The following is an 18,043-nucleotide window of genomic DNA, read 5'->3' as shown; positions in this document are numbered from 1 at the left end:
TCGAAAGCTGCCTAAATTTGAGCAATCCTGCCACAGTACTAACAATGATCCACAGATGTGGTATTTTTACTGGAACCACCACAGCTGGATTATATATTTCCTTTTCAGATGAGGGAATGATTGCTGCTATATGAAATAATAGCAATTAAAAGAGAAGGTCTCTTAACATATTGGCATAAAAGAATCGCCAGACATTCTTTTACCTAAGTACTTTTTGTTTTTCTTTTTGGTCCAGGAGTTCCCTGGAAACACATATAAATTTTTTGGAGAAATGGTGTGTAATGTTTTGGAAGCAAAGTATATTAAAAGTGTTTTTAAAACCCTTTGGACGGATCCTTCACTGGGAAATGCATACAGACTCTTCTTTTTTAAAGAAACGTTTGATGTGGTCTCTGTGGCTCTGAGATCCTCTTTATCAAAGTCTTCAAATCTTCAAATGTCTTGGAGACTTTACAGCTGAAGCAAGAGAGATGTTTGTTGGCACTGTTGAATGCTATGGCTTTTTTGCCTATTGGGCAATCTTTGAACTTGGTCCTCAGAGCTCAGGAAGGCTTTTTTTTTTTTCTTCTTTCCCTTTCCCTCTGAGTATGTGTATTTTGATGGTTAGTGAGGTTGTTTACAGTTTCTAGAGTTAGTGGCCCAGCAGTTTGGCCAGTATGTCATGAACTTGATAAGAATGGAGATATTCAGTTCTTGGTGCCATGTAGCTGGTGGGTGTTTTATATAAACTGAATAATAGGCTGCTTTAACTGTCCATGTAGTGGCTGCTCCGGAGAACGTTCAGTTGCCCCCATCGGAGGCCGCTGAAGGTTTCCAACAGTTGTCACATTCTCTGCCTTTGCATGACCAGCTTTACTGGATGCCTGAGGAACAGCTGAGCCTCATGAAAGGACTTGCTTTCTGAACGGGGAGCCAGTAGCAGCTTACACTTGGGCCATCCTTTTCCGAGTGGGGCTGGGGAATCCCAGCAGAGGCTAAATGGACTTTCAAGAAAGATCTAGCCAGTCTTCTGGAATTCTCATGCCTGTTCTGTTGTGGAATTGAGTTTGTCCTGTACCTGGGAAGGTGTTGATGATTCTCATGAATGATTCGGCCTCAATGAATATATCTGTTGTTATTAGTGCAGACTTTCTAACAGCAAATTAACTCTGTGTGTGTGTGTGTGTGTGTGTGTGTGTGAGAGAGAGAGAGAGAGAGAGAGAGAGAGAGAGAGAGAGAGAGAGAGAGAGAGGGAGAGACAGACAGACAGACAGACAGACAGACAGACAGAGAAAGAGAATTGAGAGATGGGGTGCAGGGGCTTGTGACCACATCAGTAAATAGTTCTATGCCGTGCTTTGGTCTAATGCATACTCTCCAAATTTTGCAAACTTGCCTCTTTCTGCCACCTTCCTAGGGTTCTTAGGGGACCTTCAGGAGCTCACGAGGCTGCTGGCAGAGCCTAGCCCTCCTGAAGTCTCTCTGGAGATGTGAAGGAGGAAGAGAATGATTCTTTTTGTTTGTTTGTTTTTGTTATTAGTTATCTATTTTATACATATTAGTGTATATATGTCAATCCCAGTCTCCCAATTCATCCCCCCACCCCGCCACCCCACTTTCCCCCGGGAAGAAGAGAATGATTCTTTATCTCTTCACCAACTTGGGCTCCTCTCCCAGAGCAAGAGCAGATAGATGGAGATTCTAATCTGTAGGCTCTTGGGTACTCTTTAGTCTGGACCTTGGTTCCTTCATCGGTAAACGGGGCTCATGAGTTCTACCTCAGGGGCTGGCCGTAAGGTTTAGATATGATGCAGGTGAAGAACCCGGCATGCAGGGGCCAGTAGATGGTCCTGAGCTAGAGCCCCCAATTCCTGTCTACACTGCTGCCTTGTCCTCTGAGGGTGAGAGGCAACATCTCTGAAACAGGAAGAGTCTGAACGGCCTTCTTTAGCCTTTCCTTTACTCGACTGAAGGCCAGAGCTGAGCCCAGTGTCAATTTCGTTAGCTCCTCAGACCACGTGCAGAGATGTGACCGGAGGACCCATCCATCCAGTCACGCAGCAGGTATTTACAAAATATTGCCTCTTGGAAGGCACTGGCAGTACCAAAAAGTCAGTGTCCCCAAGTTGCAGCCATCAGAGGGAAGACTTGACCCTTGGCACACTTAAGTTCTAAAAGGGACAGATGTCCTGTGACCTACTAGCCACATGATCATCTGTGGGATTTTTTTTCCCCCCAAGGGAGTGAAATACTCAGAAACTGTAGTGCTTTAATTGAATCTTCCAGTTGTGTCCAGAGACTAATCAATGAGAAAAGATGAATCTCAGCCTACTTCCTGCCAAAAGAGGAGCAAATCCATCTTGACAAGTGTCTCTACTCCTAGGTGCGCCTTCCATCCATAGGGACTCTCCCAAAGTTGTAATTTTAGAAGACAGCAAGATGCCTCTATAGCACAATGAATGTGGGTAATCATTCAGGGCATAATAATACAGTTGCCATTTATTGACCGTTTTCCATTCAGCAGAGCTCTTGTGACGTGTGTTCTTTTTTTGTGTGTGTGTGTGTGTGATATGCGGGCCTCTCACTGTTGTGGCCTCTCCCGTTGCGGAGCACAGGCTCCGGACGCGCAGGCTCAGCGGCCATGGCTCACGGGCCCAGCCGCTCCGCGGCATGTGGGATCCTCCCGGACCGGGGCACGAACCCGTGTCCCCTGCATCGGCAGGCGGATTCTCAACCACTGCGCCACCAGGGAAGCCCTGGCGTGTGTTCTTTAAAAAAAAAAAAATCTTAAGTTGTTAATAGTCTAACCTAAACAATTACTATTCAGTAGTAGGAAGACTTATGCAAATGAGCACACACCTGGAGCCGGTAAGCTGACCGGGAGGAGTTATAGAGCACTTTCCAAGAGAGGAGATGTTTGAGCAAGTCTTGAAGATTGAAAACGAAATGTAAGATAACACAATAACTTCCCAATGAGCAGAAGGTGTTTTATTCACTTGTTTGTTGTTAGTGTGTTTATTATTTATTTGAAATAGTTAGTATAAGAAAGGGAAAGTGAAACATATGAAGAAGTTAAGTCAGTAGCCAAAGGCACCAACTCGGCAAGGAGACTCAAGTGCATTGGAACACAGACAATGCCATTTAATCCTAATAAGCTGATGAGGGAGGAACGTCTATATTGTCCACGTTTTAAAGAGCCCGACCTTAACAGAAAGTGTCAAGGCCAGAATCAGAACCCACACTGGAGGGCACTGGAGCCCCTTTATTGACCACTGCCAGAATTGGCTCCCCACCCGATGGTGGCAGCATCTCGTGCTCTTCCCGTGAGCTTGCTGGGTGGCTCGGCAGCCTCTGTGTGAGCAGATGAGGGAGAAGCAGACCGATTCCGTGGCATGGGGAAAGGCTGAGACCAACCAGGAGGCCACATCCTTTGAGAGTCTTCCAAACTGGGTTTCAGTGCATGGACATACCCAATGGGAGTTCTAACGGAGTGAATAACATTCCCTTGGAGAAGAAACCACTGTGTCTCAGTAGAAACCAGTTTCGGGGGAGGATGTTGTTATGTCTGCACATCCGAGAGGAAGAGAGTCTCCCTTGGGCCCTGGGGAAGATAACTGAACGTTTCAGAGGTCATCGTGGGCAAAAGCCCTCAGAGACATAGAAAATACGGACACACGTGAGTGTGTCCATATTTGCTGTGATATGAGGTGCCAATCCAACCTACACTGGCTCTTTAGGGAATGTTGTCACTTAATGAGAACTCAGACTCTGTGGAATAATAAAAACGATCTTTGGCATTTGTACAGCACTTTACAAAAACCTGCACGTGATACCTTAATTCTGAGCTGTGCTGGGCAGGTCTCGTTGTCTCCACTTTACAGTCGAGTATACAGAGGCATCTGAGCTCACGCAGTGAGGTGTGGAAGGGTTGTATCTCTCTCCTGACTCCTGATTTCTCATGTTAGTGGCACGTCTAGCCTTGGAGGGGTGCTGTGCTAGGGGCAGGAGCTTCCCCTAGGATCCTTCTGAGCTGGCGATGGGGAGAGGGGTGAGCTTGGGGGTATGTGGGCCGAGCTGTGACTCTGTGGAATCTGCCTTTTGGGGGATTTCACTTTGGACCCCTCTCCCTCTTAAAATTCTCCCCCAGAGGGTACAGATAGTGGCCTGTGGCTCCCACCTGACCCCATTCTCTGTCCCGAGACGGCCCGGATGTAGGTGGGTGGCTTAGGCTGGTTCTGCCTTTTACCCACAACAAAACACTCTTGGCATTTCCTTGGCTTCATCTCTCAGTGTTCTTCTTGCCTCTGAGCAATAAGGCCTTGCGTGCCAGGGCTGGAGTGTGGACCAAAGGCTAAGGAGGCCAATCAGCCTGCCTTGATTCAGGCCGCTTCAGTTGGCCTGCATGGCTTGGACAAAAGTCCTGGCTGCCATTTGAGTGTGATCCAGCCCAGCTTCCCAGGTCAGGGATCCCTCAGGGGTTCTAGAGACCCACCCAAGCCCAAGACCTATAGTAACAAAAACTGTGATTCTTGGGGGGACCATCCCTGTACATGAACCTCTGTCGTTGGCAGGCAGCTGGTAAAGGGCTGGAGAATTGAAGATCCCAGTCATCTGGTATCTTCTTCCACATAAATGGTACCCTGCTTCTAAAAGTTCAAGTTGAGGCTTAAAAAATGGCTTGCTCAGGACATTGGTGCCGAGGAAGAGTTTGCCCCAGCTGACTCTGCAGGTCCACTCAGCAGCTAAGTGCCACTGGGGGCCCGTTCAGTGTCATTGCCAGGTCTAAGAGTGCCAAGGCAGGCCTTACACAAATATGCCCAAGGGCCATACACCTCTCTGACCATTTATTTGTACCTCTGAGTACATCAGGCTTTAGCCTCTTGGGACAAAGAGCAGCTCTCTGGCAAGTGCCCTGTGAAATAGAGCAGTCATCATTTAAAAAGCCAAGCAGGGGGGCTTGTGGGTTATGATTTGTTAATATTTAGAAGAAAAACAGGGCTCAGTGAAGGCTTCTCTGCATTTCTTTGGGGTTACCCAGTGCTTTGTGGACCACTGCTGTTGGTCTTTCGAACTACCCACGTTTCATCACTGATCCTTTTTGGGGATGTTGATCCACTTCCTTGGCAGTAAGAGTTGATCATCCTGTAGTGTGATATTGACTGAGGCAGCAAATGGCATTGATGCACAGAGACGGTGGTCCCCAGGGCCGTCAGTACCTCACAGTCTGGTGAGTAACAAGCGTGGATTGTGGTGTACGAAAGCCTTGGCTCATATCCCAGCTTTTCTATTAGTATCTGTGAGACCTTGCTGGCCCTCGGTTTCCTCATCTGTAAGTTGGAGATAATTATAATACCCACCTTGTGGAATTGTTGTGAAGGTTATTTGAGAGATTTCGTGGGAAATACTCAGAGCAGGGGTACAGAAAACAGTCAACAAAAGTTTTCTGTTTATAGTAAGTGAATCAACAAATCATAACTCATGCATCTTTATGGAGAAAATGGACGCAAAGGGTGAAAGATGAATTTTTTTCACCTCAGCTGGTGAATTGCCAAACTGGGAAATTTCATGAGTATAGTAACACCTGAGAGTTTGCAGTTCAGGAGGATACTAATAATAACAATGAAAAGCATTGTTTATAGCCAACAGGAGTTGCAAACCCAAAAGGACCCAGGAGCCAGCCTGTAACATAAATGATTGACACGATTGAGTGGGAAATCGTAAGGACCTGGAGAGCAGATATCACTTCTCAGCGAAGGTACAGATAATTTATACCAGGTGAGAGCATGGGTCCTATGTTGTCACATCAACTGATTCTCAAGAGAAGCCAGAAATCTTCCTTTTTAAAATGTGAAATCTCCCGTTTCAAAAAGAATAGCATCAAGTAGCTTAAAAGCTTTTAAAAAATTCGTGGACACAACAAAATTCCTTTTGGCCAATGGGTTGACCTATCGTGACCTCCACGTGTAGGTAGAGCAGTACCATGTGCTTTCCTTATGAGTGGACTTGTTTGGATTTCGTAAGGATGCTGTGAAGTGGTACTACCAGCTCCTCTGAGATCTTTCATAATGTTACAAAATCAGGGTGCATTTTCAATAGGGCTTTATGAGTTTGGTGTACAAATAAATGTTTGGATCATTGGAAAAATAGTGCATATTTCCTATATTTTTTATTTCTTTATTTTTGGCTGCGTAGGGTCTTCGTTGCAGTGCGCAGGCTTCTTATTGCGGTGGCTTCTGTCATGGTGGAGCACGGGCTCTAGGCGCAAGGTCTTCAGTAGTTGTGGCTCGCGGGCTCTAGAGCGCAGGCTCAGTAGTTTTGGTGCACCGGCCTAGTTGCTCCACGGTATGTGGGATCTTCCCGGACCAGGGCTCGAACCCGTGTCCCCTGCACTGGCAGGCGGATTCTTAACCACTGCGCCACCAGGGAAGCCCCCTCCCCCCCCATACTTTTTTATATTAAATGAGCTCCTTGCAACCACTGACATTATTGTAACTCAAAGTTCACATCTAGGTAGGAGATTGCTGTCTCAAAATTAACAGAAAAATTTAAAAGACAGCAGCTTGATGTGGGAAATTCCTGTTATCATAGAAGCACCTTTAAGAGCAAGGTAGGCAAATTGAGCCACCACGTGTTACCCAGGTGTTTGAGATGATTTTGATTTGTTCTCAGCCTCAAATAGACAATGTAGGGAGACCGAGCTGGGCTCGGCACTTCTAATAATGGCAGCAACTGCTATTGGGCATGGACTTTTGGCCAGAAATGGTGTAGAACTGTGATTCTCAAACTTCAGTGCATTAGGATCATTACCTGGAGGGCTCCTTAAACACACAGATTGCTGGGTCCCACTCCCAGAGTGTCTGATTTAGTAGATCTGGGGTGGAGCCTGAGGATTTGCATTTCTAACAAGTTCCCAGGGTTTGCCCTTCCCAGCTGCAGCTGCTGTTCTGGGGAATACACGTGGAAAACCTGTGGGGATGTGGTAGAAGACCAGTAGCAAAGGGAGAGGATGGTCTGGGTCTTCATAAGTGGCACACGCCCACTGTGACATGCCCAGGCGTTTGTGAAGTGTGTATATTTTAACGAGGTGAAATGGCATAAAAGACCAAGTTCAAGTCTTAATTAGTGAGAGCCTAAACCTAGCTCAGTTGGAAAGTGATATAGTTGTGTTCCTCTTACATCAAGTGACTAGTCCAGAGGAGGTCTTGTTTGTCTTGGGTACTTGTTTGAATATATTTTAATAAAGTAAAATTGAAGACACCTGTTTCAAGGGTATGCTTGGGATTGGCTGATCAAAACCATGGGCTATAAAATTCACTTGGGGAGGCCTTAGGGGGCACCTCAGTGAGACAAGAAGTCATGCAACAGAGCAGATATCCAGCAGTACAGTGGGAGCCCCTTTGAGAAATATACATGCTACATATCATGCTGCTATAGATGGAGAAGTCCCAGAGCAGATTGGCTAATCAAGTCTTGTGGCAGCCTCTCCAGCCTTCAGGACTGATGCTCAATGCAGCTGCTTCTCACGTGAGCAACTCTAGCAAGTGAGGTTCATTTACTTAATGATGGTTAGTGATTCTCCTAAGCCAGTCTGTGTGCACAAACCAGGCTTGTCATTGGCATATCAAAGAGGAGTTTATTCTTGTCAAGATGTCCTGCAGGCTTCCCTCATCCTAATTGTAGCATCCATTGTTTGCACCAACCCTTCTTATTCAGATGGATTCAGCTTCACCCGGGCTCTTATTTGTCCTAAAACACAAAGCACAGAGGCCACACTGTGCAGGATGAGACCTAAGAGAACACGGACAGACTGTTGGGTGATGGCCGCCCAGCATGGGCGCTTCATAGAGGCAAGTTTGCACTTGAGCGCTGTGGGTTTGGGCGAATACCGCACAGCTGAGACCTATTTCTGGCAGGAAATGCCGGCAGAAGCAAAGGTTTGGGGGGGGTGGGGGAGCATGTTGGAGCTACATATGCCCTTGGTTAATGGGTATGTCAGTCTTTTCCATTAGTCTCATGTTGAATTAGAATCCACAAAAGGAGATTATTAAATACACAGAGAGAGAGACAGACAGAGACAAGCCTATAGCCTATTTACATAATGCTTGAACATATATTAAAAATACTTTGGGGCTAGTCTTTGACTCTAGTATCCTCTGAGCTTAGCTAGAAGAAAGGAATAGGGAACCTGGTCCCTTCCCCTCGCATAAAATGGAAGGGGAACGAAAAGCCACATGCGCCCCCAAGGTAAAAGCCCTAGCTGTAGATGCAAAGGCTGTGAGCCAGACCTCAGAACACATCTTCCCCCTCTGGCAGCCTCCTTCATTACCCTGCGGGCTTCCAGGCTCTTGATAGCCTGTGCCCTCCAAAATGTCTTCAAGGCATTTGTAAAACCTGCCCTTACTTCTTTGCTACATTATACCGATTTACTTACTATTCTAGGTGGGTGGGATGTTTTTCCCCCCTTCTAAATTATAACCAGTCATCTGAGGATTCACTTTATTTTTTAGTTCAGGGCTGAAACTTAAAACTTTGAGGGTTATTAAAAAAACATTATTCTTAAGAGAAAAACATATGCTTGAAAACTTAACCCCTTGGTGGTAGCCAGGGGATCCTCTTTCTCCAAGTTTGAGTAATAGTGCAAACAATTTTTGAGACCAATAAATACCACATGGGGCTTCAGGATTGGGGCAGCTGTGATAGATGCATGTCCTTATGTGACGGATAGAGAAGCTGGGAGAGGTACCTTTTGGCCGAGAGGCATGGGGTCAATCCAGAGGCTCCCCCTGGGCTCCTGGTTCATCTTTTTTTTTTTTTTTTAAACAGTATGGTTGAGGATAATCTTTATTGTGAGTAGTAGATTATTTACTTTTTAAATTCATTTGTTTATTTATTTATTTTTGGCCATTCCGTGCAGCATGTGGGATCTTAGTTCCCCGACCAGGGATCGAACCCGTGACCCCTGCACTGGAAGTGCGGAGTCCTAACCACTCGACTGCCAGGGAGGTCCCTCCTGGTTCATGTTAAACAGAGTTTCTATGGCCTGACTTGTCAGCTTGGGTTGATGATACCTGCTGCCTCTAATGGGTTGGGAAATGGTTCAAAAATTTCCTTGCCCCAGTGGGACTGTGAGACATATAAGATCTGAAAAGTGGAAAAGAGCATAGACGTTCCTCAAGATATTCAAAATAGAACTGCCATGTGATCCAGCAATCCCACTTCTGGATATACATCTCAAGGAAATAAAATCACTATCTTGGAGAGATAGCTGCACTCCCATGCTCATTACAGCATCACTGTTCACAGTAACCAAGAGAGGAAAACAACCTGAGTGTCCATTGACAGATGCTTGGATAAAGAAAAGGTGGTACATACAGAGTGAAATATTATTCAGCCTTTAAAAAGAAGGAAATCCTGCTGTTTGTGACAACATGGTTGGACCCTGGAGGGCATTCTGCTAAGTGAAAAAAGCCAGACACAGAAAGATAAATACCTATAATCTCACTTACATGTGGAATCTAAAAAAATACCATTGAACTTACAGTAACAGAGGAGAGTGATGGGTACTAGACGCTGGGAAGTGGGGGAAAGGGGGCGATGTTGATCAAAGGGTATAACTTCCAGTTATAAGTTGAATAAGTTCTGAAAACCTAATGTACAGCTTGGTGATTGTGGTTAATAATCATGTATTATATACTTGAAATCTGCTAAGAGAGTAGATCTCATGTGTTGTCAATAAACACACAAAAATGGTAACTGTCTGAGGTGATGGATATGTGAATTAGCTTGATTCTGATAATTATTTCACAGTGCATATCAAAACATCATGCTGGGGCTTCCCTGGTGGCGCAGTGGTTGAGAGTCCGCCTGCTGATGCGGGGGACACGGGTTTGTGCCCCGGTCCGGGAAGATCCCACATGCCGCGGAGCGGTTGGGCCCGTGAGCCATGGCCGCTGAGCCTGCACGTCCGGAGCCTGTGCTCCACAACGGGAGAGGCCCCAACAGTGAGAGGCCCGTACCGCAAAAACAAACAAACAAAACACATCATGTTGTACACTGTAAATATATACAATTTTTGTTTGTCAATCATACCTCAAAGCTGGGGAAAAAAATGATCAGTTAAAAAAAAAAAAATCTGGAAAGCTTGAAGCTAATGTGAATGGCCTTGAAAAGAACTACTGCTTATCCAGGAAGCAAAAACACACTCTAGATAGTGATGAGCCCATCATCTGAGTGACCATTTTTCTTTTCCAGGTGGTATATAGGCAGCCTTGTTCATGAACAGTGAAGTCTGAGTGTACGTGTTCAGAATGTAGTGCTGGTCATCAAATAAAACTCACAGCAAAACCCAAAGGATATTATCAATAGCTGGGATGGGTCTGTGGGGATGGGTCAGAAGGCAGGACAGGTCCTGGAGGCTGGCTGTAGAATGTACTCTCTAACGCTACCAGCTACTAGAAATGAGACTTCGGCAGCCTGATCACTCCCCATCCTTATTCACACGGGAGTGAGAATGACAGATGTCCATCCCATCAGCATTGGATCTGATGGCCACAACGAAGAGAAAGCATTGGCCCTGGCAACACAGAGGAGGCGACGGTAAAATTGCTCAGTTACCCTCCTCTCTCTCCCCTTCCCGCCATCATCGCTCTCAATCTTGACATATCACTGTCTCTGAAGGATTCCAGCTCTCCATCTGCCCTGAGCCTGGGTCCACAGAAAAAAGCTGGAAGCAGAATGGCGTAGCAGTGGGGTGGGGTGGGGGGGAACAGGAGGGGAACATCTCCCCTATAGGGAGGCAGGGCACCCCAGGTCTCAGCAAGTCGAAGATGGTAACCTGATCCTGTAGCTTTCTTTTAGGGGGAAGGAGGAAGGGTCTCCCAGTTCCTGAGAGCTTCCCATGGGCCAGACACCCTGCTGAGTGCCTTATACTGGGCGTTAAAAACTCAGTTGTGCACAGGTGTCAGGTTGACGTGGGTGGCTGAGCTTGTGGGACTGTGGTGACCGGAGAAGGTGGGTTCCCCAGAGGGCAGGCAGCACTCAACTCCAGCTGATGGGTACTTTGTGGGAATATAAGTCTGAGATCTTCTATTCTTCAAGGCATCTGGAAATCCAGCTTTTGAAGGAAGTCTTTTGATATTGATATGTTCATAACCATTGAAACACTGTGTGGGCCAAACCAAACACAGTGAGATTTTAATACAGTGTGTGGGCTGGATTCATTCCTCACCCCTGACCCCACTCCCTATACCCACCTCGGGCCCCCAGTTTCCCACTTCTGCCTTTCACAGCATTTTTATTTAATTTTAAAGCCAGTAGTATGTGGAGGTGATAGGGTAGTAGTGTTACAGCTTGAGGCTAAGTCAGATGTAGGTATGTTTAGGTCTGTTGGGCAAATTGGTAGGGGACCTGCCAGAAGCCCATCGAGGGCCCTCTGCATGGGGACCCTATAAGAAAACCATAGTCTCAGGTCAGAGTCAGGATTGCTACTTAAATCCGTTCCTTATCCAGCATGCTGGATCAACTCACAAATTCTCTGTAAGAAGTAACAACTGAAATCACTCCTTAAAAAAAATAATAATAATAATTAACATAGAGCAAAATGACCTTTTTGATGTACACATCTCTGAATTTTGTAACATGTAGATTTGTGTAACTGCCAGCACACTCAGGCTGCAGAACAGTCCATCAGCCCTCAGGACTCCCCCAGGAAGCATTGTTTTTTTTTAACTCAGTACACACTGGAATGTAAAGGCCCCACCTTGCACCCTGACTTCAAGGATTTTGAAAACCACTTGGGGTTAGAGGATTGACCAGAACAGGAAACTGCGGTTCCCAGTCTTTGGTGGGTAACTCTTTCATAATGAATGCCCCTCCCAAACCTATAACAAATTCTTGCTTTTCCCTAATAAATACCTACCACTCCAGCCTAGTTCCTTTTTTCTCTAGCCTCTACTAGAGTTATCACATTTGGCAACTAAAATTATAGGATGCCCAGTTATTGCATGGGACACAGTTTTATACTGAAAAATGATTTGTTGTTCTTCTGAAATTCAGATTTAACTGGGCGTCCTGTAGTTTACCTGGCAAGCTCATCCACTTCACATATATGCTGCATTCACAGATGAGTTTAGAACCCACTTTTTTGGGGTCTGTGTTTCACTCTTCCATGTGAGTGTGAAAATACTCATTGGTTTTACTTTATTTTTTTCTCATTTCATTTTTTTTCTATTAAAATTTTTTTTTTTATTTTATATTGGGATATAGTTGATTAACAGTGTTGTGTTAGTTTCAGGTATACAGCAATGTGATTCAGTTATACATATACATGTATCTTTCAAATTCTTTTCCTGTTTAGGTTATTATGGAATATTGAGCAGAGTTCCCTGCGCTATACAGTAGGTCCTTGTTGGTTTCTGGGTTTTGTTGTTGTTGTTGTTGTTGTTGTTGTTTTGCGGTACGCGGGCCTCTCACAGTTGTGGCCTCTCCCGTTGTGAAGCACAGGCTCCGGACGCGCAGTCTCTGCGGCCATGGCTCACGGGCCCAGCCGCCCCGCGGCACGTGGGATCTTCCCGGACCGGGGCATGAACCCGTGTCCCCCGCATCGGCAGGCGGACTCTCAACCACTGTGCCACCAGGGAAGCCCAGGTTTCTGTTTTAAGCATAGCAGTGTGTATGTGTCAATCCCAAACTCCCAATCTATCAATACTCATTGGTTTTAAATAGTAATAAGTTTGTAGGAAGATAAGGCATGTACTGGAAGGCCAAGAGGATCTCAACAATACATTAATGTGTTTTCAAGAAACCCACTAGATGTATCCTTTCTGGAGAATAAGAAATGGATTAATGTGTGTTGGAGGGCATAGGATAACTGGATTTCAGAAACTGGGACATTTTCCAGTCCCCCCTTCACCCTCCTCCCCTGGCCCAACCTGTGAATAATATAAAATTACGAAGACTAAACAAGGAGATTGTTCACACTGGGTGATTTTGCAAATATCACTGGAATGCTAGCCTTCAGCAGGCCATATATCTTGCATTGACCAAGATGGGGCCTTGTGGTCTGTTGTCCGTGAGTCATGCAGAGCTCACAGCCAGCTCATTCACAGCCCGGATGTTTTGGTTGAGAATGCTGTGATGGTTGATTGATTTCTCTTATTTGTTTGTTTTTTCATTTATCAATTTTACCAGTGTGATTTCAGAATCACAATGAGACGAGAAGGAAAATCAATTTTACAGAGTACCTTCAGAATGAAGAATGATTGGAAATTCCAATTTTCTGTCTAGACCAGAGTCAGCAAGCAGCAGTCTACAAGCCAAATCTGGCCTGCAGTCTCTTTTCATGAGGCCTGTGAGCAATACGTGGTTATTACATTTGTAAATGGTTGGAAATTTTTTAAAAAATATTTCATGACATGTGAAAATTATATTAAGTTCAGATTTCAGTGTCCACACTAAAGTTTTATCAGAACACAGCCATTCCCATTCATTAATGCATGGTCTATGGCTGATTTCATACTACAGCAGCAGAGCTGAGTAGTTCCAACAGAAACCATACGGCCTGCAAAGCCTAAAATATTTATTCTCTGACCCTTTATAGAAAGACGTGGCCGACTTCTGCTCTAGACTCTGTATCTATTCTATAACCATAGAAGTATGGTTGTGTTTGCCTTTAAGGTTCTAGGAATCTTTTAGCTAAAGAAGTGACTGTTGTCTGGTTGCTAGCATGTTCAGAACAGTAAACCTCCTGGGCATGTATCCAGAGAAAACTCTAATTTGAAAAGATAGATGCATTTCAGTGTTCATAGCAACACTATTTACAATAGCAAGATGTGGAAGCAACCTAAATGTCCATTCATTGACAGATGAATGGATAAAGAAGATGTGGTATATATACACAATGGAATATTACTCAGCCATAAAAAAGAATGAAATAATGCCATTTGCAGCAACATGGATGGACCTAGAGATTATCATACCTAAGTGAAGTAAATCAGACAAAGACAAATATCATATGATATCATGTACATGTGGAATCTAAAATATGATGCCAATGGACTTATTTACAAAACAGAAATAGACATAGAAAACAAACTTATGGTTACCAAACGGGAAATGGGGGTGGGGGGAGGGATAAATTAGGAGGTTATGATTAACATATACACACTACTATATATAAAATAGATAACAACAAGGACCTACTGTAGAGCACGGGGAGCTATGCTCAGTATCTTGTAATAGCCTATAATGGGAAAGAATCTATATATATATTCAGTTAAATATTATATATATATAACTGAATCACTGTGAAGTACACTCGAAACTAACACAACATTGTAAAGCAACTATATTTCAATAAAAATTAGAAGAAATAAAGAAAGCACAGTGAATGAAAAAACATCAGTAAAGCATCAGACTCCCTTTTCACTCTTTTCTGGGCTGCTATGATGGAGGCTTACATTTACGGAAGCACTCGCATACTGAATTTTGCTACTCTACGGTTTTCTTGTTACATCCTCGCTATCTGAGCCACCTATGTGTTTTCTTTTGAAAACCAGAAAATCTGATGTCTTGGAGATAATGGTTTGGCCCATCTAAAATTAAGTGATTACATTTAAAACCATTTTTTTTCCATTAACAGGGGATAAGAAGGTAGACGAAAAGCACTGGTGATTCTCCATATCGTTTTTCTTTCTCCCCAGAAATTGCCAGAAGTCTCATTCCGTGCTTGCTAGGGATTTTAAGGGTGAAGTGTCAGAATGGGAGTCAGAGAACACACCCACCACATTCCCTGAGTCCGAGCAAGAAGCCAGGGGAAAGTGGCTTCTGACCCGCTGCCCTGTCATTCATTAGCCCTTTGCTGAGGGTCAGTTACCTCCTGGAAGCCATAGCACCAATGGCTTCATTTGTAAATGAAGTGACCAGCAGGTAAAAGCTGCTGATGGCCTGCGGTAGCAGAGTCCGCTCTAACCTCTCTGAATCATCAAATGTTTCCCTTTTGCCCCCTTCCCTTTCTTGTCTAAAAGGGCCAGCTGCAATTTTGAGTCTTGTCTGCCTGGAAATTTCCAAAGGGACTTTGGTGCCTTAGTAAATATTTTCAAATTGCCCAAGGGAGATAGTAGAGCCATAATTGTGAAATCAGGTTTAGAAAGCGATTACTGCAGTACTTGGGCCGGCCATGTGAGTGTGCGGGAGCAGGCTGTGGTGTGGACACCCATGGTTCCTCACTCGGCCGGTGGCTGGCTTTTGCTTTTCTGGTCAGACATACGCCAGACCCTGACATTCTCTATCTGGGCAACTTCTGAGCAGCTGCTGGGAGAATAGGAAGCCAAGCATGGGGTTAGCGTAGGGTTCCCTCAACTGTGGCACTATCGACAGTTTGGACCAGATAATTCTTTGCTGTGGAGGGCTGTCCTGTGCATTGTATGATGTTTAGGACCATCCCTGGTTCTATCCGGTAAATGCCAGTAGCATTGCCCGTGCCCCAGCGTGACAATCAAAAGTGTCCCCAGACATTGCCACAAATGTTCCCTGGAGGACAAAATAAGCCCTTTGAGAACCACTGATGTCGTATAATGTAAGGGTTACCTGACCAAATGTATTTCCCATACTTTCAGTATTAGAGATTCATTGCTTTACGCCTTCCCTTTCACCCTTAGGGATTCATTCCTTGAAAGCTTGAGGCTTTTTTAGTTTCCAGAATGTCTCATGAAAATACAAGTTTCTCAACAAGGGGTAAAGCCCCAAGCCTGGGAGGACAAATGTTTTTCATCTCGTGTCAAGCCTGACTGTCTTGGGAAGATGTCTGAGGCTGCATTTGGGTTTGGGGGAAAGAACAGCAGGATAGAGTACAGGGGATGAAGGAGTTGCTCTTTGTGTGTAAAGAGCCTTCTTACCTGGTATCTCTGCAGGGATTCATCAGTCGGGCCCTCGTCTCCGGTTGTAACTGCTCCTGGGGGCACTGTTTTTACGTGGTCACTGTAGCTTCGTGTATTTGTTAGGGCAGTTTTCTAGCAGGTGCCAGAAAGGTGTCTTGGAGAAGAGGTACCTTTTCTAGATCCCACAGAGCTACCGTATAGGCTGGCAGAGGTGCTGTAGTCCGCTTGATGGGAATAAGCAGCAGTAAGCACAGGAAGAGGGGCAAAGAGGGTAATTCCTATCTCTCTCCCTTCACTTGATTATAAGCTCCCGGAAGGCAAGGGCAATGTCAATTTCATCATTACCCCTTTGCTGCCTTCATGGTACCTTTCACATAGCACCAAAGCCTCTTCAGTGACCTTAAGCAGGGTCCTTAACGTGTTTTATGTCTCAGACTCCTTTTCAGTCTTGTGGACTCAGAATAACGCTTCAGTGCACACAATAAAATACATAGGACTAAAAAGATGACCAATTACATTGAAATACAGGCAGCATAATATTAGAAAATTGCAATAGATCACATCTATTCTTCTATATTATTGTATTAAATAAACTCTAGTGGCAATTCTAATACATACTCCAATTTCTAGTTACTGATGAACATAAGTGCTATTTCAAGTTATCTCCAACAACTATAATGCGATCTGAAAATACCTGCGATTTCTATTCATGGCGAAGTCATAGGTACTGAAGGTATTTCTGAGGCTTGTTCTTCTGTTCGTAACTGAAGGTAATGCTACATTTCAGCTAGAAGTTAGTGAAAATAACCTTTAACTGGCTACCCTGAGTTCTGGCTCATCCCTGGTCTCCCCGAATTCTTTCTTAACCAGGCACCTGCTTTAAAGTTCCCTCTGTTCCTCCGCGTGATGCTACCCCAGCCACCTGCTTGAGACTCTTCCCTGGCAAATTTCTCCAGGTTCCTTCTTCTGTCAATACACGCCTTTCCATCTAAACTCTCCTGGCTGGGTTGTGTCTTTTGTCTCCTATCTAAGTTCGCAAGGCAAGGGAAGCATGCAGCCCCCACTTGGGGTTCCCGAGCTTGAGGAGAGAGGGAAACAAACGCATCCTAGATGTCCAGTGAATGCTTGTTCGGATGAATGGTCGCTTTGCCAACTTTACCCTTTTTATCTGGGGTTGCTATTTGATGCATGGGCTGTGTTACCAAAAAATAAATAAAAATTAAAAAAATTGCACAACCTAAAAGTTGAGAATTATGTTTTCTTTGGAGACCTTACTGAGAACTATAGCCCGGGATGGCAGCCTCTCAGACAGCCCTGAAGGACTGTTCCAAAGAGGTGAGGGAAGAGCCAGGATATGTAGTTTTTGCTGACAAAACAAACAAACATGTAGTCCAACGTGGAAAGATTACTGCTAAATCACAAAAAAACACACGTCAAGTTAATGATCTGAATGCTTTTCTCTGTATGGGAAGATGCAAGAGTCTGGGCTCATTGAGATTATTCTCGATATGCATCTTAACTATCTAGGGCCAGTTTCCTGTCTTTCTCCTTCCTGAGCTCCCCTCAGGGTCCACCGTGGGGGTGTCTGCAGTGGCTGACGGCTTGATGGCGGGCAACACCGTTGTTTACTGGCATGGCAGGTGACATTCTTTGTTTACTGAGATGGCAGATGACTTTTTTTGGGGTCCACAACTGTGTTTGAGCTCAGTCCACTCTCGATGCCTCTCTTCTGCGTGGGGAGCAGCTTTCAGTATGGTTTGCCCTGTTCCTGGAGGTCTGCAGATCTCCTCTGGGAAGAGAGAGGGCTGGGCACCCACTGTGACCTCAGAAGTGAACAGTGTGAGCGGTAGGGCCCTGACCAGCCATGACCCCACCCACGTGCACGTGCCACGAGCAGCTGGGCAGAAGCCGTCAACATCCTCATTGCATACCTTGCCGTGGACCACCGGGGCAGGGGAACGTACCAGCGAACCAGGAGCCTGGGCACTCAGGATGGCTACAAGGGAATTTCAAAATAAATAAATACAAAGGAGCCACGTCTAATTAGTTTCCTCTGACATTCAGGTCAGCAGGTTCCAGAACGTCCTGTGTGAGGTTAGCCCCTGTGTCTTTCATCAAATGAACGTATCAGTGTTCTACGCAATACTGCGGCTTCCGAAGTTCTTTTTCTCCCTGGATTGTTATAAACA

The 18,043-nt window shown here is 45.0% G+C and overlaps 1 protein-coding gene across 11 annotated transcripts in view; it reads left to right on the top strand.

The window, feature by feature from the left end:
- PALM2AKAP2 (PALM2 and AKAP2 fusion) overlaps positions 1-18,043 on the top strand; it is a 499,465-nt gene that overhangs the window by 139,038 nt on the left and 342,384 nt on the right. The gene's annotated exons all lie outside the window — the stretch shown is intronic.

Source organism: Kogia breviceps, chromosome 8, assembly GCF_026419965.1.
Source record: "Kogia breviceps isolate mKogBre1 chromosome 8, mKogBre1 haplotype 1, whole genome shotgun sequence".
Taxonomy (NCBI): Eukaryota; Metazoa; Chordata; class Mammalia; order Artiodactyla; family Physeteridae; genus Kogia; species Kogia breviceps.
The sequence above is the reverse complement of the archived record's forward strand: the minus strand, read 5'-3'. Positions and strand labels throughout refer to the sequence as shown.